General features: G+C 36.5%; 1 protein-coding gene and 1 long non-coding RNA gene across 2 annotated transcripts in view; both read left to right on the top strand.

Annotated features, from left to right (window-relative positions):
* LOC126876821 (organic cation transporter protein-like) overlaps positions 1–25,473 on the top strand; it is a gene marked incomplete at its 5' end in the record, with an annotated part of 130,907 nt that overhangs the window by 46,131 nt on the left and 59,303 nt on the right. The window lies entirely within an intron of this gene.
* Positions 20,256–21,008, top strand: LOC126876830 (uncharacterized). Its single transcript, XR_007694544.1, has 2 exons — positions 20,256–20,660; positions 20,736–21,008. It is a non-coding gene; the product is annotated as an uncharacterized LOC126876830 (long non-coding RNA).

Raw genomic sequence — 25,473 nt, 5'->3', positions numbered from 1 at the left:
CAACTACTAGCAATTTAAAACGTCGTCTACATATATTTAGAAAGTTAGCAAAGACATATATTTGTTCCTGAGCATGATTTCTATCAGTTGAGCGTTGTAGCAAAATGTCCGATACAATTTAATGTTGAATTTGTCTTTTTTTTAGGCTAGCTTGATTGGATTACAGGTAGATTTAAACGATCCGTGTGTTGCATCTCCAAGGCATCTTCGACTCATCGATACGCAGTGATACCTGGCAAACTTCTAGTGGACAAGCGACGTTGCTTGCAGGCAGTTTATATACATGTTTTGGCATGTGTTGTCGGCAGGCAATGTCTACAGACGCCTGTAGTCTGCCCGTACGCGCCTTAAGTTTCACTGGCAGACATTGTCCGCCGATTACTACGACATCTGTCTGTGGACAATAGGCCGTCAGTGTGGAGTTATCTTTACCCGAATAATTTAAGAAATATAAAATAAACTTCAACGAAAAGTTGCTAGCTTCGATATCTTACTAATACAATGTTATCGAAATTGAATAAACCTCGTTACTGTATTTAAAAGGAAATTGCATTTATATTTCAAGTTTATAGAGACAACAACAACAACCAAACAAAGAATCGCAACGAAGAAATAAACGGATACAACAGAACACTGGATCGAAGATAGAACAATAAACAAGATAGAACCAAGAAAACAACAGTAACGAAGAACCGGGGCGCAGAAAAAAGCACGAAGCGTGCGAGCTGGAGAGGAAACCTGTGACCGTCGGTGCAAGCGGTAAGCATACAAAATGGTTGTCGAGCAGGAATAATCGGCTGGAGAGCCAACCTGCTGGGACCGAGCTATATGGTGGCAGGTATCGCGTGGCGCCAGCTAAGCGAGCTGCCGCCCGAAAGGGTAGGTTTAACTTGTCCAATGATCCGCAAGGAGAGGGCAAGTCGCACGCCGACCATCTATGCGCGCCATTCCCAAGTCGAACGCGAACATCTAAATGCGAAGCCAGTATGCGTTTTTACTGCAGGTATGGCGCGGTCGACCAAAAGGTCGGGCCCTCAAACGCACACATTACTTGTACAATTCGAGTGCTGCAGATACGGAAAAGCAATTTATAATTTATCGTAATTTATCGTAATGCGAATTTTGGCGCGTCGTCATAAATAGATTTTTATTTAAAACGAAATTGTTAAATATCCTTTTGTATCAATTCACATAACGTTAATAAATCAATATTAGACATATTACTCATAAATTGTACATATCTTTGTGCATATACGCATAGTTTTCGTGCATATATCAATATTTGTATATTTTATGTGTATAACTTTCATATGCTTTTCGCAAATTTTACATTCATAAACATCTGGAATCTACACGTTACGTTTTTCGTTGTATTTACAAGTACGGACATTAGATATTCTATTACATTCTTTTATTATAATCTTTTGATATATTTATAGTTGTTTAATTATTAGGTCATCCCATAAGTTCGTGCCGTTTTTCGAGAGGTTATATATGTTAAGATCGTTTACATACCTTTCAGTTTCATGAAAAAATGTAATCCCCCTCTCGTTGTACAACTTCTTCCCATTTTTCTGGTAGGTTCCGTCTCGATAAAAGTTCTCTTGTTTTTCTTTAAAATAATTTTCTATGCTATTTTTGAGAGTGTCAATATTTTCAAATTTTTTAGCTACTAAAAAGTGTTGTAATGCTCTGAACAGGTGGTAATCAGATGAGGCAATGTCTGGGGAATATGGGGGATGTGGTAAAATTTTTCAATTAAATTCAGACAATTTTTTTGTAACGCTTTTCGCGACATGCGGTTTAGCATTGTCGTGATGGAAGATAACGTTGTTCCTATTCACTAAACCTGGCCGTTTTTCAGCTAGTGCTTCTCTTAATTTTTCCAACTGAGCGCAATATTTGTTTGAATTAATGGTATCACCACTAGATAAAAGTTCAAAATAGAGTATTCCTTTATAATCCCACCATACACACAAAAGAACTTTACGTGGATGTAACCCTGGTTTTGCACAGCGTTCAGGTGGCTGATTTCGTTGGGATCAGCTACGTTTCCGTTCAGGGTTTTCGAAAAGTATCCACTTTTCATCACCAGTTACCAGGGACGTTTAAGGAATGGTTCACGTTTATTACGTGCAATTAATGACATGCACGCTGTCGTTCGTTCAACGAACCGTTCCGTTCCGTTTCGGTTCCGTTCCGTAAGTTTATGGGGCACCCAAACGTTCAACTTTGACACCATCCCCATTTTTTTTAAACACCTATGAATCGTTGTCTTAGGTATTTTCAGGACATTTGACATCTCTTGAACTGTCAAACTTGGTGATTTTTCAACAAGATCCCGAATTTTATCTCCGTCTGTCTGAGGAGGACGCCCGGAGCGTACCTCCTCTTCTAAACAGAAATTCCCAGCTCTAAAACGTTGGAACCACTTCCTACAGGTGCGAGATGAAAGCGTATTTTCTCTGTAAACAGCACATATGTTTTTCCTGGCAATTGTTACCGAACTTTCTTTCCGAAATTCATATAACATGAGATGTCGAAAATGGATACGCATTTCACTCGTGATTTTTTACTGTTAGAAGTCACTGTGTTCACTATATTACGATCTTATGCCCACGAAGATCTACTCTAGCCTGTTCTCGATCAGCTAAGCTCAAGTGCATTGGTCCCGTATCGCCGTATGTTTAGAAATCGACACATGAAATATATACACAAAAGTGTATAAATATATACACAAAAACTTATGGGATCACCTAATATGTAAACGATTTTGAACTATTTAATTTAATAAAGACCTTAGATCGACGGATTTTAATTGCTGTCACATAATCGTTAATTCATTACTTTTCCTCCAACTGTCACGAATTTTCACAAAGTGTGTATTTCGGATCGTTAATCTCATACGGATGTAAACTTCATTTTCTTAATAATCTTGGTCAATCATGTATCACATTTTCTATAAAATCTATAAGATCAGCAAGTGCTCTAATACTTGTGAACAATCATATATCTTAATTTGTGCCTTTTGTATTAATACAGAAGCTTCATGCGAGAAAGAATTTTCGATATAAATGTTCTCAATGTTGTAAATCGAGTTCTGCCAGAGCAACCGAGCCAAACGGACGTGTAAAACAGTGCTTCAGAAAAAGTGCGGCAAGTGGGGAAGAGAAAGTTACGAACGGCAACGCCCATAGCTAAATGGTGGAAACTCGTGTCTTCTACTAAGAAGACTACAAGCAAAACTAAAATGAAAAAGCACATCCCACCGATAAAAATAATTAACAAAGACGAACAATACTACATAAATAAAACAACAAACACATCAAAACCAAGCCAACCAATAAACGAAGAACAGGAATGCTCAGCTACAAACGAAGTTGATATGGAAACAATACCAAACAATGAAGAGAATATTACCAATAACGAATTAACCCAACAGGATGAAAGCTGGAAGGTGGCAAGTTATAACAAGAAACGAAAAATAACAGGAAATTCAGATACAGAAAAGCAGCGATGGCTGCAAGAATTACCATTAAGAAACTCCTTCAGCTCACTTACGGAAGAAATAGACGACCCAACAACCAAAAACACAACTAAATCAACGCAAACTACAAAACCACCACTAATATTTGTCGACGCCCAGATAATAGACCCGCTTATTGATCGACTAAACGATATAGTTGGGAAGGAAAACTACACAATAAAACAAACAAAATTAGAACAAGTAAAAATTCAAATAAACACCCCAGAAAATTATAGGAAAGTGATAAAAGAATTAAAAGAAAAAACGCTGTGTACCACACATACCAGCTGAAAACGGAAAGGAGCTACGAAATAGTTATAAGAGGACTACATTCAAAAACTAACACAAAAAAAAATTAAGTGACGAATTAGCAAAAATTGGTCACCAAACAAGAGCAATAAGCAATATGACAAGATACGATACGAAGCATTTAACAACACACTGTCCATACGTAGGGAAAATAAATGAAGTAAATGTTAAGGAAATTCGAGGATTTGGAAATACAAATTATTGACTACATTTCCCACACAACAGTTATACATCTATATTACACTCTGAAGAACGTCTTGCACGCACGCTTGTCGCCAACCGACTATCCTAGATTCTTCTAACATCTGGCAACAGTCTTTTGTCTCCACTAAGACCTTGACGCCCTCTAACCCTTACACACACACTCTCATGTACAGTGTAAATGTATCACTTCCCTAACACGCCTCCTTACATTTATACTGTACACTTAATTTTATTTACATACTTGTCGAATTAACAAAATATTTAACATTTATCGCTTTATTTACATTTCTCTTATTTTACATTCATCCATGACCTAAACCTTTCAAATTTCTCTCTACACAGTGCCTTCGTAAAAATATCCGCAGTGTTTTCTTCTGTACTTACTTTTATTATGTTTATCTTATTTTCCTTTACGTACTCGTGAACGTAGTGGTAATGAACTTCGATGTGTTTAGAATTTTTTGTAAAAGTTCCGTATTTTGCTATACTCATTACTCCAGAGTTATCCTCATAGATTTTTACAGGGTTATCGTCTACATTTACATCGAAGATTTTCATTAGTTCTCTGATAGTCATTACTTCGCTCACCGCTTCCGATAGAGCAACATACTCTGCATACGTCGAGGCTTTTGTCACACACCTTTGTTTTTTAGACTTCCATCCAATTACATTTCCATACCATCTAATTACATACCCAGAAGTCGATTTCCTATCTATATGATCTCCTGCCCAATCAGCGTCCACATAACAATCTATCGTTTCGCACTTTTCATTTCTTTTATAATGTAGCCCTAAATCTCTAGTCCGGTACAAATATTTCAATATTCGCAAGGCATATTTAAAATGTGTCTCGTTACAACAATCTTGAAATCTGCTCAGATAATTCACACTATAACTTATATCGGGTCTGGTATTTACACTAATATACAGCAATGCGCCAATTAAATTCTTGTATCCAATGTCCTCTCTATTTATCTCAGCTTTTTCAATTTTTAAGTTGGTCTCCATAGGTGTACAGTACAATTTGCTGTTATGTAATTTATATTTGTTTGCTAATGATTCTATGTATTTCTTTTGGCTTAATCTCATTTCATTTTTTAAATAATCATACTCTATATTTATTCCAAGATATTCTTTTACTTCACCTAAATCTTTCATTTCAAATTTATCAGTTAATAATTTTTTTTACACTATGTATCTTCCCTTTGTTTTTACTACAAATCAACAAATCGTCTACGTATATTAACAAATAAACAACATTTTCTCCCTCTCCATAAGTATATAGGCACAGCTCTATATTGTTCTTTTTAAAACCTAATCTCGTCACATACTTATCAAAATACTCATACCAGTCCCTCGGACTTTCTTTTAACCCATAAAGCGCTTTCGATAATTTACAAACTCTATTCGTTCCGTCCGCATATCCCTTTGGTTGATTTACATATACCTCCGAGCTTACTTCACCATTTAAAAAGGCAGTTTCTACATCCATTTGCTCAATTATTAATCCATTTTGACAACAATATGATAGCAATATCTTAAAGGTCTGATTACTCGCCACTGGAGAATATATGTCATCGGCTACGTTTCTTTGTTGAAATCCCCTTACCACTAATCTAGCCTTATACCTGTCCTCTGATTTTTTTCGTGTAAACCCATTTTACATCTAATACTTCTTTGCCTTTTACCCTTTCTACCAATTTCCAAGTTTTATTCTTATAGAGACATTCTATTTCCTTATCCATAGCCTGTTTCCAAACTTCATTATTTTCGCAAACAATCGCCTCCTCAAATGTACGAGGGATATCTACTTTACAATAATTTGCATGAATCTCGCAAATATTTTCCTTTTCTGGATACCTTACTGGAGTTTTCTTAATACGTGTAGATCTCCTAGGAGTGTTTGAGCTTTTAATACTACTATTATTTTCATCTTTCCTACCTTCTAACTCTTCCTTATCCATACCATCCAATGAATAGTTATCTTCGCTATCATTTCTATCTGCCTCTAATGAATTTTCCTCAAAACCGATACATTTAGTGTCTGTCTCTATGACCTCTACATGTCTAGCTATTGTTATTTTCCCACCTAATAAGACTCTGTATCCTACTTCACTATATCCTAATAGAATTCCCATATCTGCCTTCTTGTCCCATTTGGAAACTCTTTTTTGTTCTGGCCTTCTTACAAAAGCTTTACTTCCATATAGATGTAGATTTTTAACACTTGGTTTTTTCCCGAAGAATATTTCAAAAGGTGTCTTTCTTTCTATAGTATTCGCTAATATTCGATTTTTCAAGTATGCCGCTGTACAAACTATTTCCGGCCAGTACCTTTTATGTACTTTCGCTTCCGCTAACAAGCAACGCGCCATGTCCATCACTGTTCTATTATACCTTTCCGCTGTCCCGTTTAATTCATGTACGTATGTTGGGCAATTATTTATTCTTATACCTTTATCCCTAGCAAATTTATAAATTCGATTATTTAAATATTCTTTACCATTATCGCATCTTAATATTTTTAACCTCTTGCCCGTTAAATTTTCGGCTTCATTTACGAACTGTACGAAAGAATCAAAGACCTCATCTTTTGATTTTATACAATAGATCCTAGCTATTTTACTATAATCATCGATAAATGAAATGAAATATTTTTCTCCATTGAATCCGGTAGTCTTAAAGGGACCACATACGTCCGTATGAATAATTTCCATTATTTCCCTAGCCTTAGTTCGATTATTTTTGAAAGGTAAGTTATGCATTTTGCTTTCTATACACACCCTACATTTCAAAAGTTCCTTTTCAAATTCATTCGGTATGCCAGTCACTAGCTGCTCTTTACCCAAAATCTCTAAATATTTAAAATTTACGTGTCCTAGCATCCTATGCCATCTTTCCTTTTTACTCATACCACTACGTTCGGCGCTGTTTACTAAGTGCTTCTTCCCTTTCAATATACTTTTTATTCTATATGTCCCATTCTCTTTGAACGCTACAGCTGTAAGTATATTATCCTCATCTATTACTTTCGCAATATTTCGTTTGGAAATAACCGTATTCTTATTGTCTGTTAGTTTACCTAAACTAATCAAATTTGCGGACATTTCTTTCGCGTAAAATACTTTCCTCATATTTATTTTATTTTGTTTTCCGAATGCTTCAAAATAACTTATAACATTCCCAACTTTTGTCGCTTTTATCGGTCTATTATCGCCTAAATATATATTTACCGGTTCTTTTAGGTCGATAGATTTATCGAAATAATTTATATTATTAATTATGTGATCGGTACAACCGCTATCTAATAGCCACACTATTTCGTTCTTACTTATTTCATTCGTCTCACTGCTGCGTGCGCCGTTGCTGTCCATATGCCTGCTCTTGAGTTTCCATGCTCGCCCGTGCCGATTGTTGATTGACGATGAAAGTTTCCACGTCCTCTGCTCGTATTGCCTTTGTTCTCTCTTCCTCTGTTTCGACCACGTGTTGGCCCATGCCAATAGCCGTTACTGCTTCCCGCTTGGACGCCATTTTGACACTCTCTCGCAAAGTGTCCTAATCTTCCACATCTGAAGCATCCTTCCTTTTTTGCAGAAAAGGCGTTGGTTTGCCTTTCTCCTCGATTGGATTTATTTTTCTTCTCTGCTATCTCTATTTTATTTTTTACATACGCTACCGTTTGATCCTCTTTTTTCAATGCGTCTATTATGTCCGCTATGTAGCTGTATTCTTCGGGTAACGTATTCAGCATGTAATTCAGCTTTTCCCTCTCACTTACTTGTGCGCCCGCACTTTTTAATTCATTTATTAATTTTTCGAAATCGTTAAAGAATGATGCTGAATCAGTGTAGTTCTCCAGTCTTATGTTTTCCAATCTCCTTCTGCATACGATCTGCAGTGCCGTCGACTCTTTCAAGTACATTTCATCGAACCTTTTTATTATATCATACGCCGTTTTTCCTTCCCTAACATACTCCAATTGTCTGTTCGATATTGCACTATAAATTATATTTATCGCCTTCAAATCCTTTTTGTCCCAGTCTTCATCGTCTCTTTCGTTCTTCATTCTAGTTGTAACAACCTCGCATTCCTTATATTTGAGAAACATCGTGATTCTTTGCTTCCACATTCCATAATCCTCACCATCGAATATAGGTATCATGATTTCCGATCTCTCCATTTTAATTGATTCTTCTTTTTTTTTCTTTTCTTACTCAAGCGTTCCTACGTGCTCGAAGTATATTTTTTCCTCGGAAAGTTTTTTTTTCTTTACTGAAAACTCACTCGCAAGATCGTAACCACGCACTAAATATCTTGCAAAACTAGTAACCACGCTCTGCTACCATGTTAAGGAAATTCGAGGATTTGGGAATACAAATTATTGACTATATTTCCCACACAACAGTTATACATCTATATTACTCTCTGAAGAACGTCTTGCACGCACGCTGGTCGCCAACCGACTATCCTAGATTCTTCTAACATCTGGCAACAGTCTTTTGTCTCCACTAAGACCTTGACGCCCTCTAACCCTTACACACACACTCTCATGTACAGTGTAAATGTATCACTTCCCTAACAGTAAAATGTTACAACTGTAATGGAAACCACCCAGCCAGCTATAAAGGATGCGAAATCAGAAAACAATCACAACGTAAACAGTTTCCACCACTTGGCAATAGATCAATCAATAACTACCAACCACAACAAAGTATAACGGATAATTAAGCAACATTGAAAGCACAAAATGAACCAAAAGCTATAAACGGAAACACCGATCCCCAAGGAAACCGCAGCTACGCGCAAGTAACCCAAAACATTAGACAAACAACGCCCACAAACAAACAGAATCAAAGCAACAACACCGAAGACGATACAGAAATCAAAGAAATGCTCAAACAATCCATTAAAGGTACAGAGATATTAAGAAAAATGGTAAGTGAGAGAAACACAATACTAAGGCAACAAGTACAACAAACAACAGTCATGTTACTACTCACAAACTTGCTAAGTAAAAAATAAAAATGGACATGCTTGAAATAGCAGCATGGAACTCTAACGGACTATAACAAAGGGCCCTAGAAACTAAAACATTCCTGTATAATAATAATATCGACATACTACTCGTATCGGAAACACACTTCACTATAAAAAGTTAGATAAAAATACCGTACTACACAATATATGATACCAAGCATCCCTCAGGAAAATCACACGGAGGGACCGCAGTAATAATAAGAAACGACATTAAACACCACTAACACAGCCAAGCTAGTAAGGAATATATACAAGCAACCACTGTTACTGTACAAACTAGCAGCAACCATTTACAGTTGTCAGCAGTATATGTACCACCGCGACACAAAATGACATCACAAACGTGGGAAGAGTACTTTCAACACTTAGGTGACAAGTATATCGCAACGGGAGACTACAATGCAAACCACGCGCTATGGGGATCAAGAATTACCACACCTCGAGGTAGAACCCTGGAAAAATACATTAACAACAACCTCAATATATTATCCACAGGAAGACATACTGGCCGACAGACCTGAGCAAAATACCTGGCCTACTCGATTTTGCAGTTACAAAGGGACTAAACGCAAATAAACTAAAAATAACACCCAGCCTCATTGCATACAGCCCAATTGCTTACAGAAACAAATTAATACTTTATAGCAATCCAGGGACACTATGCAACAGAACAACCAAATGGCAAATTTTTAAAGAAATAATCGAGAGCAAAACCAGTTGCAGCATCCTATTGGAAACACCCGAACACGTCGAACAGGCAGTAACACCATTGACAGAAACTATCCAAGAAGCATCATGGACAACCACTATACCTGAACCAACCAACAGACAAACAAAAATAATTCCATCAGACATACTTGAAAAAATTAGAGAAAAAAGAAAAGCGAAAGCAAAATGGCAAAAACATAGAACATGAGAAAACAAAAAACACCTAAACAAACTTGCAAAGGAAATAAAAAACAAAATAAAAGTGCACAACAATAACGAATTCACAAAATTCATAGAGTCACTCTCTGCTCACGAGAACTCCAACTACTCCCTATGGAAAGCCACGAAAAATGAAGAAACCAATAAAACTAGTCACAGCAATCAGGACGGCAGACAACACATGGCCAAGAAGCAACGAAGAGCAAGCTGAAGAATTTTCCAACCACCTTTGAAACATATTTATACCACATAATATCAACAACAGCAACCCCAAATGTCATACGGACGAGGATGCGTTTACCACTAGTACCTCAACTGACAACCACTATACCATACCTAAAACAACAGCACAAGAAATTAGAAACATAATCGAGAAAACAAAAAACAATAAAACACCACGAATCGACCTAATCAATGGTAAAATCTTGAAAAACCTTCCGCCAAAAGCGATAACACTAATGACAATAATATTCAATGCAATACTAAGAATCCAATACTTTCCTAAACTGTGGAAACTAGCACAGGACATAATGTTACCTAAACCAGGCAAAGAACCACACCAAACTGCATCTTACAGACCAATATCACTACTTCCTGTGTTTTCCAAAATACTAGAGGAAATAATATGCAACCGCATAAAACCAATAATATAGAAGGAAAAATTAATACCAGATCACCAATTTCGATTCAGAAACATACACTCCACTATAGAGCACATGCACAGGCTCATTAAAGAAATAATACTAGCATTAGAAAACAAACAATACTGTACAGCCCTCTCTATGGACATAGATAAAGCATTTGACAAAATAAACCACGAAAGCCTACTACAAACAATCAGGAAACAATTTCCGGAGCAAATATACCAATTAATAAAATCTTACTTAAGCAGCAGAACCTTCGTAATAAAAATCAAGGACACATACTCTGAAGTTAAAGACGTCAAGGCAGGGGTTCCGCGAGGAAGCGTCTTAGGATCAATACTATACACAAAACATACCAACAACTACCAATAGCAAAATACTGACACTCACGGACGACACAGCTGCACTAGTCAGGCACACTAACCCAGAAATAGCAGTCAAATTACTACAAGAACATATCACAAAAATAGAAAAGTGGCTGCAAGATAAACAAATAAAAGCAAACCCCGATAAATGCAACCATATTACACTCACACTGCGAAAACAGACACCATCAAACATCCTACTGAACGGCACGCACATACCGCAAACAAGGCAAGTCAAATATCTAGGACTAGACCACCTAGAAACACAACTCACATGGAAACAGCATACTAAATCAATAATAGACAAAATACAGACAACAAGGAGACAAATGCATTGGCTAACAAGTCGAAAATCCAAATTAAGCATAGAAAATAAATTAAAAATATACAAAACGATCATAAATCCAATCTGGACGTACGGAATACCACTATGGGGGGCAGCGGCAATGAGCCATATAAACAAAATAGAGACAGTACAAGCTAAAATTCTTAGAACAATAGTAAACGCCCCATGGTACGTTAGAAACGAAGGCATACGGAAGGACCTGAGAATACCAATGGTCAAAGAGAAAATTAGCAGACACGCAGAAAAATACAAAGAAAGAATAGGAACACAGCCAAACTGGCTAGCTGCGGAAACGATCAACACCTCAAACATGGATAGAAGGCTGAAAGGGAAATACCCAGCAGACCTCACAAAGGACACAACCAAACAAACACGAAGATGGTATCCCACTGGGGGTAGCTACCCACATAATAATCTAACAGCTAAAAAATTCTACCAAATGTCCAAACTGGACAAATTGTGAATCTAATCTATAAAATAAAAAAAAACCTGTGATCTGAGTTTAGATCTCAGTTTAGAGTGATACATCTCCTAAAAGGATTAAGAGATTTTTTAACAAATTCCCAAAATAACAGTGAATTTTAGAACAAAGATAATGGAAATACATAAACATCTTGTTAATAACGACGTGGGTATACTGATAGGAACTAATATCTGCAGAATATATGAATGTCTTAAACATAACGTAATGCTAAAAAACGTTCTCTTTGTCCAACGACCTCTTGATTCCTATACAACCTCTCCTAGTTATCTTGCGCACGCGTAACATTCACGTACCGTTACATGCATTGCCATTCCATACTTTTCGTATCCTTTTTATACTGTTACTTGAATATAGAATTATATAAAAAATACAAGAGCACAAAGATATAGAAAATATAAAAATATAAAAACAAAAGATTACAAAACTGTCAAAATTACAGAAAATCAGATTAAACATTAGTACCTATATTCTACATTCTTTTTGTATTACATATACATTTTTTACATTATAAATGTCGGGTTTACATTAGAATTAGGGTTAGGGGCGTGAAACGAATCTTCATTTGGATTACACATTGTCGTTGTGCAATAGGGAAGACATTGACTAGTGCAACTGCGATTATTATAGAATCGGACAAGTAACCGTGGTAATTAGATACTCGAGAAACTAATGACAATGATCCTAAGTGCAATAACGAATCCGCGGTCAACGGAATAGTGGATGTACGGGCTCACAAAATCTAAGTCGGACGCGTAATATTCACTGGTCGTAAAGGGTTACTCCTTTCATCAGTGAGATCGCGAGCGAGAATGCCTTTCCCGTCCCGATGATGCCACAGAGGAAAACTATAATGGGGTGTGTCTAAGGACACGAGATCATCGGATTCGTCGAGAAAAGCCTTCGTCCAGAAAGTAAGGGAAATTGGCGTTGCTGCTAATTGGTCAATCTCCATATCGGTGGTTAGAAAAAGATGCTAGCCGCCCTCGAGGGAAAGTTGCTAGTGGGAGACGCCGCTCGTTGAAAAATAGGTCTCCCCTATTTTCCCGTAGTTGGGATAAAGACTGTTTGTCTGTTTGAAGGACTTTAGTTAACTAAATCTTAAGATTTATAACGGGCCCTCGAGCTAGCCGAACATGTACTGCGGAGACGCATCGACATCTGGCAATCATCTTACTCGAAGAATAGGGTCTGCGTGTGGCGAGCCACGGGACAGAAACAACAAAGCGTTCATCCCGTAACCGCGGCTACGTTCGGCGACTGACTGTCGCCTCGACCCCAAGCTCATTATCACAACTCTCGAACAATTACAATCGGATTGAATAACTACAATTGTTCAATTACAGACTCCGGTGTTCTTTCATCTCCGACATATATATATGTCGAGTCAAGTTCCGAGTCTGGGCCCGAGTCGTCCTCGTGGCGGGGGCTTGGGACCGGTAAAGATTCCTCACTGAAGCTATCCATGTTTTCTTTTACACTGAAGTTATTTTTATTGACACACACGAAATTGTTACAGAGTTGACACAAACTCACAATGACCACATACTCGCGACGCTAGTGACAATGGTCTTAGGTTCGATAACGAGTCCGCGGACAACGGGACGGTAGTCGTACGCACTCGCAAAAATCTAAGTCGGATTCTGTGTTGATATTCACTGACCGTAAGGCGTTAATCTCTTTTTGTCGGTGAGGTCGCAAGAGAGAATGACTTTCCGTCCCGGTGATACCCCAGAGGAAAACTATGACGGGGTGTGTCTAAGGACACGAGATCATTGGATTCGTCGGGGACATCCTACGTTCGGAAAGTAAGGGAAATTGACGTTGCTGCTAATTGGCCAATCTCCATATCGGTAGTTAGAAAAGTATGCTAGCCGCCCTTGAGGGAGGGTTGCTAGTGGGAGACGTCGTTCGTGGAAAAATAGGTCTCTCCTGTCTTCCCGTAACTGGGACAAAGACTGTGTATCTGTTGAAGGATTTTAGGTAACTAGATATTAGTGTTTATGACGGTCCTCGGGCTAGCCGATCACGTACTGTGGAGACGCGTCGACATCTGGTAAACATCCTGCCCGGAGAATAGGATCTGCGTGTGGCGAGCTACGGGACAGAAACCGTTGGAATGTTTACTGCCATGTGCCGCTACAAATCTTTCTTTTAAGGATAGCTATAGGATTACTTAATGCGTTTGTTAGATGGGGAGTTCGTCCCGTTGACCGCGGCTACGTTCGGCGACTAATTGTCGCCTTGAGCCCAAGCTCATTGTCACAAGTCTCAAACAAATACAATTGGTTAGAATGACGGCAAATCGTTTAGTTACAACTGTAGATTTTAATTACAATGTTTTTATGGATTTTCCCGAGGTTTCAGAGGGAAGGCACCGGTGTCCTCTTATCTCCGACATATATATATATATATATATATATATATATATATATATATGTCGGGGTTGCATTGAGGATCAGGTTGGGGGCGTTCGGCGAGTTGCCCTGAGGGGCAGCCATCGTTGCGGTATCACGCAAACACCGTTTATTAACACAAATATCGAGAGTACAGAACCGGCGATCAACCTGGGGATTAGATGCTCGCGGTACTGGTGACGATGGTCTCCGGTTCGGTTACGAATACGCGGCCGACGGGGTGATAGATATGCTTAGTAGAACTCAAACGTGCACTGCTCCTGATCGTAAGACGCTCCGTGCTTCCTCGCTCAGATCTCTAGCAAGAATGCCCCAGTGCCCGTCCCGAGGATGCCCGACCCCCGTGTCTCCATCGGTCGCTTTTGGGACCAACCTGCCTGTCCATTAGGAAACTCTTAATTGCCGGAAGTGACCTAGGTTTTATGGCGGGTCCTCGGGCTAGCGGTACTCGTGTCGCGCAAGTGCCTCAACTTTGGGTATTCATTGTCTGAGGGGCCCGTTGGAATGTTTTACTGCCCCGTACTTCCTGTACTGGAGGTCATACTATCGCTCTATACCTTTGCTAGACAAAGCGCCCGTCCCGTCGACCGCGGTTACGTTGGGCGACGGGCCGTCGCCCCGAGCCAAAGCTCACCATCACCAGTCTCGAACGATTACAATCGGATTAGCTAACTGTCATCGTTTGACTACAACTATAGTAGACCCTGGAGTACACTGTTGCTGGACTATCCCAAGTTCTAGGTGTTCCGGTGTTCTTATCTCTCCGACATATATATATACATTTTAAATGTTAAGGTTATCTATTTTATGTTTGTTAAATATATTTAATTTTATATTTCCCCCTTTTTTTTAATTAATAATGTAATATCGTAGAATAAATTTGAATTAGAGATCGGTTGAAAATAGAAAAAACCGTGTACGTCGTCCTTCTGTGGTTCGTTTACATTTAAGAGCGCCTATGTGACTAAAGTCACCTAGTTCTTACAGAGATATGAGAAAAACAATAAAGAACGCTAGAGCAGAAGGACGGTTTCGGGTTCGAGGAGCGATGACCGAGAGATCAGAGTATGCGAGTCGAAAAGCAAGTGTGTTGCGAGAGTCAGAGCTAATTGAGTCGTTGAAGAGTAGAGTCGTTAGAGGTTTCGAGTTGTCGAAGAGTAGAGTCGTGAGAATTGATAGAGTTGTTAGAGAGAGAGAGTGTGTGTGTTAGATTCGTTGTGACGAGAGTGATCAAATAACTGTAAAGTTATTTGATATAGATACGAGTATTGCATTTAGTTCCGTTAAATAAATATCGTTCTCTGTCCAATTTATATTTGTATATTCAATTTAATATTAATAAATTGTAAGTAATCGAAAAAAAAAAAAATTTCTATCCTTATTTTCCGATATTACAATAATATATCTATATATATATTTTTTTTTTACATTTGTATTTGACAGTGTAGTTGCGCATAGAATTTATTAAAGAAAAATGTTAACAATGTGTTTTCATGATTTGTTTCTCGCGCCTGATTTCCATTAATCCCTAATATTCCTGTCGCCATGACGCGCGTTAGTTGTTCCGATGCGCACGTGTAAATCTAACATGGCTGCTCATAAATGTCATTAGTAAAGTTATAGTGGCGGGTCTTTAGTTTTGTTATCGAAGTAATTTTCCGTCTGTCGCTCGTTTTTCCTTATTCTACCGCAATTAGAACATTTATTTATTAATATTGTTTAAAGTGACAATAGTATTGTTCGTGTGAATATATATATATATATATATATTTATGTTGTGTGTCATTTTAATATGACTAATGTTTTGTAATTCTTCGATAGCGTTATTTATTGTTTTGAGTAGTTTATTTTATAGAGTGTTCGATAATATAAAACATACGCACACACACACACACACACACATATATATATATACGTATTCATATGCATATTTCTTCTGGCAGTGTAGTATTCATACGAAATGAAATGTCAATTATTTATTTTATATTAACTTCATTTAACAAGATAGAACACGCATACGCACACGTATATATGTATATATTTCTGGCAATGTGATTTTCATTTAGATTCCTTAGCGATATAATGTGTATTTGAGGTTATGTGTCAATCATTTGATTTCATATATACATATATATCTTGTATTGTGGCAACATAGTATTGAAGGTTTTGTTTCTAGATTATTGTGTGTTTAATGTGTGTTTACATACTTGTGTTTGATGATAGAATTCCTCAAGTCGTTGCGGTGTTAATTATTTTGAGCGTTTGGCCTATCGATAGGTTGTCGCTTAGTCCCAAGTGTTGCGTTGTGTGTTCTATTTCTTTTGTAGATTATTAGTAGTGGTTTAGTTTAGAATATAGATTATTTATATATTTATGTAGAGACATGCATGTTTCGTAATGTAGTTCTTATTTTATAACTCTTTACCGGAATGTAGGCTAGTTTTAAGTATGTATCTTAGATTACTAATTTGATTTAATAATGTAGAATGCGCACACATTAGTAGTAATTTAGTTTAGAATATAGATTATATATATTTATATATAGACATGGATGTTTCGTAATGTAGTTCTTATTTTATAACTCTTTACCGGAATGTAGGCTAGTTAAGTATGTATCTTAGATTACTGTTTGATAGAATGCGCACACATATATATATGTTTCTGACAATGTAACTTTTATTTCTTTAATAATACAATATTGTATGTTTTATGTATTCGTTAGACTATTAGTTTTTGACTTCATATATACTTATATTTCATAAATTGATAATATTGTATTTGTTGCATAGTATTGGAAGTACTGTCTCTAATATTTACTAGTTTATTACATGTCTGGCATATATGTTTATACTTATATGTAACTCTCCAAGTTGATTGATTAAAATATATTTATATATACATGTATTCCTGGCGTTTCAATTATTTCCCCTTTTGTAGTTATTCTTATTTCCTGGTTTATTTGCTTGGTTCATAACTCGTTCAATCCATTAGCTGGTTCTATTTATTTTATTTTATACTAGTTGGATTTATATTATATTGAACCACAAGTTTTCAAATTGCAAGTCGGTTATTGGTAGGTTTATTTAGAGTTGTGTGTATATGTGTTTTGTTTATTGGTTGGATCTATTAGTCGCCCTCGTTTTGTTAATCCTTCCTTTAGTTTCGTAGCGCCGTGTGTTCGTTTGTGCATTCAAATCCTTATTCGCGCGTTTTGTATAGAATGGTTTTCTTGTTCTTGTTACGGCGCGTGCGGAGCGCGGGACGTGACACCCCCGCCCTTGGAGTTCAAATTTCCAAAGGAAATTTGACTGGTGGTGTCTCTGAGTTCGCTCAAGGCGGACGTAGATGTCGTTGGTTGTTGAGTGACTACCGGTGTTATCGATATCCCTTGAGGTTGTGCTGTTTGATCATCGATATTTCGTCTTCCTTTGAGGTATAGTAGCAGGTGGGTGACTGAGCCGCATATTGCTCCTAATAGGGCGATTCCACATCCGTAAGTTTCACTTAACTGGTATCCATATATGGCTATATCTATTATCGTCTTGATTAATTTAAACATTACGAGTATTCCAAATATTGCTGCACTGACAGTTCCAAATTCCATGAAACCAGTCCATAAGCTTGATACGATATTTTTCGCTATTGTCGTTAATGTGTTTTCGTCCATCATTCCCAGGATGTTTACTGTTCCAAGGACGATTGTTTTTCCTGTCGCTCCTCTGGCCAATGTGTTCAAGACTGCAGATTTTTCTGCCGGGAACATGACGTGGTCCCGTAGTGCGTCGAGGTCTTTTTGGGTATATATTCCGCTCGTGGCCAACGACGATGGTGCTGAATATCGCCACGTTTGGCGCACGTCCGGGCGGAGTTCCTGTGGTGTGATTCCCTTGCCAAACGGGTAGCTCCGAGTAGCATTCTGTTGTATGTCGTACCTTTACTTGTACCGGAATGCATTCGACTATATGGACCGCTTCTCCTGTGATCAGAGCCATGTGTCCTGGGTTTTGGTTATGGTGTATGCAAATTCGTCGGGCGGTAAGTTTGCCAAGCTTAAAGCGTTCTCTATTAGTTTCTTCTGTGTGGTGCGTCTTTGTGTCGGTATATCATGGTATAATGTTGTCATTTGTCATTTTACTTTCGAGTTTATTAGAAATAAGAATAACCTTTTATTATTATTAATATATATATATATAGAAAAAGAAAATTTTTATATTTATATGTATTTTTTTCTCTTTTTTTTTCTTATTGTTAAAACCTTTGTTTTATTTTAGGTTTTACGTACATGTTATCAGTGAAAATAAATATTATGAATGCTACTTGGGTTATAATTATATACATATATGCATACGTATTGGTAAGTAGTATAGATGAGATTTGTTTTATTGTTATGAATATATAAGTATATATTATCAATAGGAATAGATATTACAAATATAGCTTGTCTTTGAATATATATATATGTGCGTGTAATGGTAAATATGACGGCTTATTTTTATGAGTCACTTGCATTATCAATGGAAGTGAGTGTTATAAATATCGCCTACTTTACAACATGCGTGTATATATATATTGGTAGATATAAGTGAGAATTATATGTATAGTTATAAATGTTGTTTGTTTACAGGTGGATAGCAAAAGTATTTGGTTTCGTGGGTGGCTTACAGGTGCCTTACAGTTCTACGGTGCGGATTGCTATTCCTTGGACTAAAAAAATTTCTTTCGAGATGAGTCAGATTATTGTAACGATCATGCATGGGAGGATTTTCTGCAGAGATTCCAAATGCTCTCTGGATTCCTCGTGAAACGTCTGGACAACGCCTACATGTACTTCCATCCGTCGTTCAGAGAATGGTTGATGAATTCGCCATCCGTTCTGCACGCACATACAAAAATAGTTAATGTATATATATATTATTTATTTTTATTTTTTATTTTTTTTTTTATAAGTTTCGTTCGGACCTGTTCCTTTGTACGAAGACTGTATCCCTGTATATAATATAATATATATAATATGTTATGATTATGTTAGTTGTTATTTATTATATATATATTTTCCTTATCTCTCTCTTTTTTGTTTGTTTTTTTTTTATTAGTACCTAACATTGCTATTATGATGCTGTATTACATTGCATTGGCTATTATTTGTATGTGCGACGAATTTTTCAACATGGCCGCTCGCGTGTCTCTTTGGTATGGCGTTGGTTTAATGTCAACAGTAACGTGTTGTTGAAATAACTAATTAATTGTTAATCATTATAATTTTATTTAGTAGTTTTTTTGTAATATTGTTTTGTATTTCATGATATTGTCTGTGTCAATACCGTGTGCTACTTTAATGTGATAGCATGGATTGTATTGTCACCGAATTTCAATAGTCATTGTTTTGATTATACGTGACTTGCATTTATGTAAGTCTTGTTTAATTTAGTTAATGTTTTGTGTATTGTGTTACCAGTTATTTTCGTGTAGCATAACTTTATTCCTCTGCACCGAGTTCAGTCATGTCTTGTTGTTAATATTTAGTTAGTCTATCAATTTCTAACCTATTTCTGTGTTTATTGACTTTTCTTATTTTCCCTATTAATTTATTATTGCATGTACTTGCTATTTGTTATTATTTTGTGTATGATATAAATTAGTTTCCTTATTACTGATTAAATTTTATTTGTTAGATTGACATTGTAATTTCTAACCCATTTCTGTGTTTATTAACCTTTCTTATTTTCCCTATTAATTTATTATTGCTTGTACTTGCTATTTGTTATTATTTTATGCATGATATGAATTAGTTTCCTTATTAATGATTAAAATTTATTTGTTAGATTAACATTGTCTGTAATTCTTCAGATTCTGCTCTTTCGATGCTGCGTCACTTACCTGGATCGTTCCCACAACATCATCCGATTCTTTGATATGCCTTGGATACTTACTACGGCTGCCTTCTACTACGGCTGCCTTCAATCGTCTTATATCTGTGGTCATAAAGGTGGTGTTTAATTTATTTAATTCAATATGTGTATAATACATTGTATGCGCGACCGCTATTGGGCATTACAAAATAACATAACAATACTACGTAGATTAATGCATAACAAAATATCCTTTTACTCCAGTTATATTTATTACTAACTCTCAATTAATCTATCTTGATTATTTTCTAACCGCTTTCTATACTTTATCAGCTATTTTATTTCTTCTTATTAACCTGCGAAATTCATGCATGTACACTTCCTTGTATAGTGATTAATTGTTCACGAGGTAGGTTGCACTTTCACTGTTTTAGTTATTCATTGAACTAACACGTTTTACGTTCAAACAGTAATTGGAGCACTCGTAATAAACCTTTTCTTTTCAAGTTTCCGCTATCTGTGTTATTCAACGAACAGTGCCATGCTTCCACAGTATTGTTATAACATTTAGTACTGTTGTATTTTGCATTAAGGCAATTGAAGTTAATTTGTTCATTTATTTTTCAGCTGGCTGTTGTACATGGTATTCCGCAAACAGGGAGCCATAACCTATTTTGCACGTAAACCTTCTCGTATGATGATTACTTGTTCACAAGGTAACTTTCACTTTCACTCTTTTAATTATTTATTGAATCAACACGTTTTATATTCAAACAATGATTGGAGTACACATGATAATTTTCTTTTTTTTCTTTTTAGGTGTTCACTATCTGTATTATTCGACGAACAGTGTCACACCTCCTTTTGATTTATCCACAATATAGTTATAACATTTAGTAACCTTGTATTTTGCACTGAGACGATTGAAACTAATTTATTCACTTATTTTAGGTAGCTGTCGTACATTATGTACCACGAACAACGATCCATAACCTATACTTGCACGTACACTTTCTTGTATGTTGATCACTTGTTCACAAGGTAACTTTCACTTTCACTAGTTAATTATTCATTGAGTTAACACGTTTTATATTTAAACAATAATTGAAGCACATATAATAATTTTCCTTTTTTTTTCTTTTATGTTTTCGCTATCTGTGTCATTCGACGAACAGCACTACAACATACACTACTGCACTACGTTGCCCACTGAAATCACTTTATTCATTGTTTATTTCGATTATGCGCTAGTTTTAACTTGTTTAAGTGCACCGTTCGCGGAATCCCTTTTTTACTTCAATCTTGACGTTTTGGTTCTGCAAGATTTCTAGCACTTTGTGTGGTCCAGTATATTGATCGGAGAATTTTCCTTTACTAGGTTCTTTTAGTAAATATATCGAATCTCCTATTTTAAAATCTTGAGGGTTGATTCGTCGATCGTAATATTCCTTTGATCTTAGTTTGGATTTTATCAAATTTTCTCTTGCCATTCGTTGTACGGTGTAAATTTTATTGAACAGATCTTCGAGATATTCTGAGTATGTTGGTTCCATGTTCTCTTCGATTATTACTTCACCAGTAGGTTCTCTGGCTAGATGTCCAAAACTAATTCGTGCGGGGAGAATTTCGTTCCTTTCCTTCATTTTAGTTTTTATTTTGCGCCAAGACGCAAGTTTACTGACATCGATCCAATTATCCAATTGCTTGCTAATAGCATTCAAAATACAAATTTTTGAAAGTGCTGCAGCCATATTAACCCAAAAATATTTTGTATATAGTATAGTGTGATACTATCTATATTTTCCTGGGGGAATCATAAGATCAGCACTACCTACTATGTTACCTACGTCAAATATTAGATGTAGTAACCAATAAAGTATTTTTAATCCAATTATAATCCAATGGCTAGCGTATTCAAGTTTTTATATATATCTTCAACTGGTGATTCCCTATTTTCTCCCTTTTGATTTCTTTGGGCTCGTTGAACTTGCGTTTCTTCAGCTTGAAAATGTTTAGAATCCTTTTCCTTAGTTACCCTTTTTCCTTCTTTATTTACTTTATTCACAACACCTTTATTTTTCTCTACCTTTTCAGGATGAATAGTTTCACTGGAAGTGCTTATTATAATTAAATTATTATTTATTTGTATGGAACGTTTAGGAATATTTTTGGTAGATTTGGAATTATTCTTTGAATTTTTATTACAAACCTTTTTGCTTATAGATTCTGTTTTGGATTTAGGGATAGCTATATTTTTATTTTCTATAGTGTGATCTTCCTTGCAATTTAATGATTTGGCTTTGAGTTCGATAAAGTTTCCTTCTGATGGTTTTATAGAAGTTTTTGAGTGAGATACACTCGCTATCTCTTTTCCTATTATGATTGAGACATTCACGAAATTCGTGGAGTCTTGCTTTTGTATCTTTGCCAAGTTGAACGTGGAGAGGCAATTCGCACTTCCCAGCGGGTCCAATATCTCTGTGATATTATGCAGTGGATAAGCATTGCCTGTCGTCTCGTCGTTCAATTTCCTAGTTTCTGCTTCGTCTGAAAGTTCTTTGGCACTAATATTATTTATCTTGTTTGGTAACTCAGGAAATTTCTCACTCATGATCCTGTCTATGGCACCGTGCGTCCTCTTATTATTTAACGTGACATTATCCCTTATCACAGCAACGGAATGGTGTTTGCATTGAAAAGTTGATTGGTTGAAATGATCAGCATCTCTCTTTTGATTTAGATCTCTATCGAGGTGTTTATTTATGCATTTTTCTTCCCAAATTATTGCTCTTGCTTCTTTTCTAACATTTTCTTCTATTCCCGGGTTGTTTAGATGTTTCCGCGACGGCGGTACAAATCTCCAGTTCTGGCGGTTGTTTCGGTTATAATTATTCGAAGGTGTCGAATGTTGGTATCGAATTCTATTGTTCACTTGTTTTAGTTCTCGTGTTGCTTTCACGGCTTGGCGGTACGCATCGTCCAAGGATTGGTATCCTGCTATCTTTACTCGTAAATACACCTCGTTTGGAAGCCCCTTAACGAAAGCTTCCCTCGTGTCTCGATCTATCCTATCTTAAAATACGGTGCCGTACTCGTACCTTTCCCCGTTCATTATCGCCAGTCTGAGATCTTTGACGCGTCCTATGTAGTCCAAAATATCTTCTCCTGGTCGTTGAAATATTGTAGCTAATTCCCCTTTATATTCGTTAACCGTTTTTCCCGGACCGAACATATCTTTTAATTTATTCCCGAAATCGTTTAAACTTATTACTTCTGTGTCTTCTATGGCGAGAAATGCGTGTCCGCGAAGCTTATTCGTTAATAATTTTATTAACTGAGATTCTTGATGCCTAGGAACCATGTTTCGTGCGCGCTCGCATGCTCTTAAAAATCGAAATACCGAGGGTCGATGTCCGTCGAACACTGGTACTGTCTCTATTGCATCTTTTAACTTAATTGGTTGGGGATTAACTTCTATCGGTATTGTCGCTTGGGAAATTATCGGCAATGATACGGGTGTCTTGATTTCTTTTTTTATTTTCAGTGAACGCACATCGTCTTGTAATTTATTCATTGTTGTACTCATGTCGCGAAAATTCGCATCCCATGCTTTAAGTTTTTCCGACAACATCAAGATCATGTCTTTGTCCAACGATTCTAATTTAGTCGATATTATTTCTTAGGTATATATTTTATCGATAATCGTAACAACTTTAATTCTTTGTGGAGCGAATCGAACCGTTTAAACCAACTTTAATCCTCCGTGAAGCGGATCCCACCGCTGCCACCAAAAATTTAAATCTCTAATGTTACGTATCAATTTGTTTGTTTAAATCGATCAAATCTTAAGTTTAAATTTTACTGAAAAATTTTTTTTTTCGTTTGAGTTTGAATTTAATCTGAAGGGAAATAAACTGAATTGATATTATTGTGTATGTAATACTGATTTAGATTTCTAATTAATACGATAGTTGCTGCCACCAGAAATAGTCTAAGGACTATTTCAAAATATTTTATTTTTTATTATTTTTTTTTGTTTAATGGGTAGCGTTAACTGACACTTAATGCAACTGGTAAACGATTTCCACTTTTCGGCTAACCTACTATGTGCAGGGATATTGGCACGGGAGAGGATTAAAGCTGGGAACAATAAATATTTGTCCTCGTTAAACGGATTTTTATTTGAATGTAGAATTGCTTAGATTATTACCTTTATATATATTTTATTAGTCGGATATATATATTTTAGCGTTGCTGGATTGGATAGGAATGTGAGATTTTTCGTTGTTTTATATAAATTTATTTTTACTTTTGACTTCTTCTTCTCTTTTAATTTCGCTGTAGTAGTTTGCCGTTAGAACCGAAACTCAATTCATTTACTACGATGGATTCTGTTACCATGATTTCCTTGCCTTTTGAGTTTAATAATCGAGGATGATTCTAACGATCCTCTCTGTGTGGGACTCGTGTGATTTCGCAAGCCTTGCCCAAAGACGGGTAATATTTTACCAACAGTGGGAGGAGGAATGCGAAGATCGATGGGTGTTTTCGATAATCGAAAACACCGTTTGCACAAGCCAACACAGCGAACGATCCTTTGGTTAAATTTTCGAAGGGAAATTGTTCTGCTATTTCTCTCTTACAATCGCATGCAATGATGGCACGAATATCGGTTAATAGCAATGCCGGTATTGCTCTTAATTTTCGATTGACCCCGACGATGTATTTAATGGTCCTCTCTGTGCGGGACTTGTGTGATTTCGCAAGCCTTGCCCAAAGACGGACAATATTTTGCCAACAATGGGAGGAGGAATGCGAAGATCAGTGAGTGTTTCAGTAGCTGAAAATACCGTTCGCACAAGCCGACACAGCGGACAACTCCTTTGTTTAAAGTTTAAACAATGATTCTATCTTCAAAACCGTTCACGAAAATAAAACGAGATCGATGATAGGAAGTTCTAATTCGATTCTCGAGGGCAACGAGATTATCAGAGAAGAAGGAAATTTTCAAAATTAATTTTCTTACCTTGAGGAGTAGGTGCTGTCTGGTGCCATTACCTTAGCTGCTCCGGTGGTCGTCGAAGTTTTTGTTGGGTTTATTACTTGAACTCGAATATAGTTTACTATCAACTTTTACTTTATTTATCTATTTCGATACAGACTGAACAATTTACTAACTGGATTAATACCGCAATTACAATGCGCGTTTCTGTCTAAGCGATGAAATGAGGACTTCAAAGATAAAATCTTTCTTTTACTTAGTCGCGGTTCTCTTTCCTTGACCGAAAAACTAAAGACCCCGAAACGCAAAATACTATACAAAATTTCTAAATGCAATGATGAGCGCAATAACGAACGTAGTAAC

The sequence above is a fragment of the Bombus huntii genome, unplaced genomic scaffold (genome assembly GCF_024542735.1).
Source record: "Bombus huntii isolate Logan2020A unplaced genomic scaffold, iyBomHunt1.1 ctg00000097.1, whole genome shotgun sequence".
Taxonomy (NCBI): Eukaryota; Metazoa; Arthropoda; class Insecta; order Hymenoptera; family Apidae; genus Bombus; species Bombus huntii.
This window is presented reverse-complemented; position numbering and strand designations above follow the sequence as displayed.